Here is a 5,266-nt window from a genome sequence, read left to right as displayed (position 1 = left end):
TAAGGCCATAAGATTCAAAACTGTTCTTTATTTTCTTAAACTTTGTGTCAAGTTAAAGTATAAATATTTTATATGTTATATCTGACAATCAACTAATACAGCTATGTATATGTAATAATTTTTAAAAAATGACTATTTATGTTGTTTTTTCTTTTATTTATCATATCAATTTAGAACGACGAAAAATAAATATTATGCACTATTTATTTGGTTAATACTAATAAAAAGAATAGGGATTTTATGTAGTTTAATAAAGATAAGTTGTGGTATTATGTAATTTTTTTCTTAAATAAAAAGGCAAAATAGCCTCAATAGGTAGACGGAAAGGGCATTTTAGACTCAATAGATAGACAGGAAGGGCATTTTAGGCCCAATAGATAGACGGGAGGCATTTTTGCATCATTTCACATAGTTGAAGGGCATTTTGGGCCCTTTTCCATTTTTAATTTGAAGCTAAGCTTGTAGTCTGGACATCCCTCTACCACAAATTTATTCCACCAAACCCTTACCAGATTGCTAAACCTCACCTTGAGCCACCGATTTTTGAATTTAAAGTTGGATCTATTCTTCTCCTAGTTACCACACTTGAGCATAATGGGACTGTGGTCGGAGGTCACCCTAGGAAGTAATCTCTGTCAGATGTTTCTGAACACTCCATGGAGTACAAAAATCTGTCCAACCTCGCAGCGCTTCTATGGTTGACTCTCCTAAACCACGAAAAGTTCCCTCCTTCATGAAATTCCATATCTTCAATCCATCTAGAGAAATCTCACATAACATTTGTGATTCTACTGCAACCTCTTCTTTCTGCCATGAATCTACTGTATTGAAATCCCCGTAAGTAATCCACGGTCTCCCGCACAGCTCCTTAATTGCAGCTAATTCCTCCCAACACTCTAATTTCTCCTTTCTCGTGTGAGGAGCATACACCCCAGTGAGAAACCATGTAAAAGAACTTTGTAAAGATTCAAATTTAAGAGTGATAAGAGTATTGGCCAGTTTCAACCAATACACCATCCCAGAATCTTGTTTTCCACATCACCAGAATCTCTCCACCACTACCTTCGGCTTCAATAAAATTTCACTTCATCCACCTGCTTGGCTAAAGCAGTTTTGCAACCTCCTCCACATTCCTGCTTAATTTTGTTTCTTGAAAACTGTACACATCAGCTCCCCTCTTCTGTAACAAGCTCTTAATCAAATTCCTACTGGAAATATTGTTTAGTCCTCTTACATTCTATCTGATAAGATTGATTTTCATTTAAAAGTCTGACTAAGAGTTCTCCTTCTGTTTTTGTCACCATCTACTTCTTCACTGAGGCTGGATTGTAAATTCTTCAGTTCGATTTTCCCGATTCCCTGCTTGTAGAAGTTATTGTGACTTTCCTTTGTACCTTTCGCTCCAATTTAGTCTTCATCTTGTCTAACCTCATAAGAAGGGCTAAAGTTTCCTTCTCGAATCCCACAAAAGCCACCTCGTATGTATTAGTCAGCTCCAGTATATAGGAATTTACCCAATTTGAGGCTTTTATTTTTGATTCTCTTTGTTCCCTATAGATATCGTGGAGACGGGTTCTACATCATGAATCCGTTGTAATTGTAAGTTGTTTTCCTCTGTAACGTACCCTACCCTGGAACCTCAGTGCATGTGTCTCTCACTTCTGACTGACTAAGTTTTCTGAATTTTCTTTGTTCTGGAGTTTATCCGTTGTTTGGATTGTTGATATCTTCTCGATCGTATTCTTTTTTATGTCTGTGGTGTTCGTTTCTTCTCTAGCATTAGATTCCCAATCTTTGAAGGCCTCTAGGAATCGCGATGCTAACATTTTAATCTCCAGCAAACCTCTGAGTTTTCTTTTCTTATTCCCACATGGCTTCTTCATCGAGAAAAATAAGCCACAAGGGCCCGACAAGTTTCCAATTAAAAAAAGGGACAAGTGGGTCCACAACTTGTCCCTAAAAAAAACTAAGTCCCTTGAACAACTGGGATAGTTGTGGGACAACTACGTTAGTTATCTGAACAACTTCGCATAGTTGTTGAACAACTTCTCTCAGTTGTCGAACAACTACGCCTAGTTGTTCAACAACTAGGTGCAGTTATAGGACAACTGTATCTAGTTGTTGAACAACTTCGCAAAGTTATCAAACAACTACCAAAGTTGTTCTACAACTGGAACAAGTTGTTCGAACGGAAAAATTTTTAAAAAAAAAACTCAAAAAGATTTTGTCCCTCCCACCTAATTTAAAAAATTTGAAGAATGCTTGCTTAATTGGATAACTTATTTGTCCTTTTTAATCCAAAGTCCCTTTTCCATCGCTATTGAGGATTCCACATGACCCTCACGTGGCTTTAGAAGCAAAGCTAAAGAGTCAGAGTCGTATAATTGGCCTTTTCCCTTTTCAGAAATATTTGAGTAACTTGGGCCTTGGCGAGTTTCTTCTAGCCGGTCCGCCCATGTCCCACAATTTGAATTTATTGTCCTCTCCTTTCCACGTGTGACTGCAAAGTCATGTGGCTCTTCTGACCTTTGACCACTTTCTCTGCATACTCCTACTCTTTTATCCATCGTGTTTGTCATCGGCGACCTTTGGAAAAAGAGTTGGGGCACTGTGTATCACTGGTTATCACTCTCATTAGAATTTCTTCCAAAATCTGCATAGTGAATAGGATTCCATCATTCTCCACCGTGATTTCTTTCAGAATATCTCTTCCATCTCCATGGACCTTTATTCTCGCCCATTTAAAGTGATTTAGAAATTGCGTTTCTTCCTCGGTCTCAGCCCAACCTCCACAGGAGTCTCAAATGGCTTTGAATACATGTTGGGACCAGAGGTGTAGTGGAAGCCCTACAATTCTAATCCAAGTTGCATTGGGTTTGTACTCCTTCTCTACAACCCCTATAGCCGGATTCACCACTGTAGACTGACTTTGGATTTTTTCCATAATCAGTTGCCGGCGATAGCCTGCTCTGCCATAGCCTGGAACACAAATTCAAAGAGAAAGCTCCCGTTACCCATCTCATAGATGTTCAAACCGTGATATTATTTCCAGGTGTCATTTTCCCATCTTCGGACTTCTGCAAAGAGTAATGGGCTCATTAGCTCTGTTGTCAAATTTCCCCACTAAACTTCTGTTTGGAATCTCATTATGTGCTAAGGAGGTGTCATTAATGCATATTGTGCCCCTCTCCTTCATAAATGCACCATTAACCTCTGTTTCACATTCTGTCTTGTTACCCATTTAATGCTCTTCAATGCCTCTGCGTAAGCAATATTGTCGTCCATTAACCTGTATTTCTCATGTTATTTACGATATGATATTTGTTGATAAACCTCCCCATTTTGTCAGTTATGTATTTCCATCCATAGTTGAAGGTTATTTTAGGGATAATAAGTACTGCTCTTTTTTACCTCTCAAAATATATATACCAAACTTGTTGAAATCTCGAGCATAATAGATTTCTGATAATGTATCTTTTCTCTTCCATCTTTTAACAATATTTTCGGACGTCATGGATGCCTCTCGCGGAGTTTGAACAATCCAATCGATTGACTTCTTGTTAAAAGAAGTTGTAGTGATGGTACTTTTTCTCCTTTCAGACCACTCATACCAATCTCCTGAAGTTCCATTTAGCCACGACACATCAAAAGATTTGAAGCCGACCGCAAAGAAGATGGTGTCCTCCATGATAGCAAGAGAGAGCAAAAGAAGAGGGAAAGAAAATGAAGAAGAAAAGGGAAAAACAAAAGAAGGGGTCTGGTGATCGAAACGATCACTGGAGATGGAGGGAGGAAACCTAGGTTGGATTAGGCCTTTTCCTCGAGAACTGTGTCTAGGAGAGAAAATGAACTGTCAGATTGATTTGTCTTTGCGTTGATTCTATACACCAATGTTTACCCAAAGAGAAATTCTTCTACAGGTACCAGACACCTGTGGTAGGACCATCTTCCACATTCAACACACTTAGGGGTCGTTTGGTACAAAGAGATATTATTCATGGATTAACAATACAGGGATTAGCAATGCAGGGATTAGTAATAGAGGGATTATTTTTTATCAAGTGTTTGGTGTATTATATTAAAACATAAATATATCATGTATTGTGTTTAGATTTAAAATTCTACAAAAATTTTTTTACTACTATACCATCAAATTTTTTTGGGATGATCTTATAGAAAAGTTAAAATATGAATAATAATTTTTACTTTGCTTAAGCGGTTAAGGCCAAGGGCGGAAGAAATGGGGAAATGCCTTTGCCAGGGAGATATAGCATGAGCCTATCCTTAGCAACGTGCCGTGCCTCGGTTGTTGAACATTTATTTTTTTCCAAAAAAAATTGAGTCTATTTAATCAAGAAAAATTCAAAACAACAAATAATTATCATATTATATAGAAATAATTTTTAAAAATGCAAAAGCACATTATATAAGAACATCACGGATCGTTGATAATATAGTTTTAGATTTTCAAATTATATATTTTCTTGACAATAATCTTTTCTATATAAATTAATCCATTTGTAAATTAAACAATTATACAATAGCATAAATGTGGTTCTCATTCGACGCTATCAACCAATATAAGGAAGAAAATGATATTTAAGCACTTGATCAGCATACGCAAAGAAAAAAGAGGTTGAAAATTAATGTAACATAACAATCAAATTTTTAGTGATTAGATTTAAAATGGAACTAAAAGAAAAAATTTAATAAAAAGAATTGAGGGGTAGTTAGGTTATTTAATTCTCTTATCCATGTATTATTATGCCATGGATAAGTAATCCCATGGTTCCTAGGTATAAGATAATACACCATATGGTGTATTAGTTATCCATGGATAAGAAGGAATTAAATTAAGTTGTGCAACCAAACGATGTATTAGGTTGAATTAGATTTTAATACATGGATTAATTTAAATAATACATCCTACCAAACGTGTCCTTAACACATTCAACACACTTAGCAGATACATTATTCAAACTTACGACATAATCACAGTGACAATCTACAACACGATTCGCTCAGAAGAATCCAATGTTAGTCCCTTGAAATTCTTAATCAATCTACAAAATTCATCAAGATAGAAGTTTAAAATACCATCAATGAATTCTACGGTTATTGTTTTGGAAGAACCCCATTCATTACCACCATCTTCCTTCGTTTCAAAACTCTAATCCATGAAAAAGCTGTATCATAACAACAATAGAGGACCCTAAAGCACAATATATATTTCAAATTAAAGGAAACATTCTGTGAAGAAATGATC

General features: G+C 36.1%; 1 long non-coding RNA gene across 1 annotated transcript; it reads left to right on the top strand.

Annotated features, from left to right (window-relative positions):
* Nucleotides 1-269: 269 nt before the first annotated feature.
* LOC124898741 lies at nucleotides 270-4,138 on the top strand. The gene is made up of 2 exons (XR_007055502.1): nucleotides 270-837; nucleotides 3,601-4,138. It is a non-coding gene; the product is annotated as an uncharacterized LOC124898741 (long non-coding RNA).
* Nucleotides 4,139-5,266: the final 1,128 nt, after the last annotated feature.

This window comes from Capsicum annuum, chromosome 5 (assembly GCF_002878395.1).
Source record: "Capsicum annuum cultivar UCD-10X-F1 chromosome 5, UCD10Xv1.1, whole genome shotgun sequence".
NCBI classification, from domain to species: Eukaryota; Viridiplantae; Streptophyta; class Magnoliopsida; order Solanales; family Solanaceae; genus Capsicum; species Capsicum annuum.
Note: the sequence above shows the minus strand (reverse complement) of the source record. Positions and strands in the feature narration are given on the sequence as shown.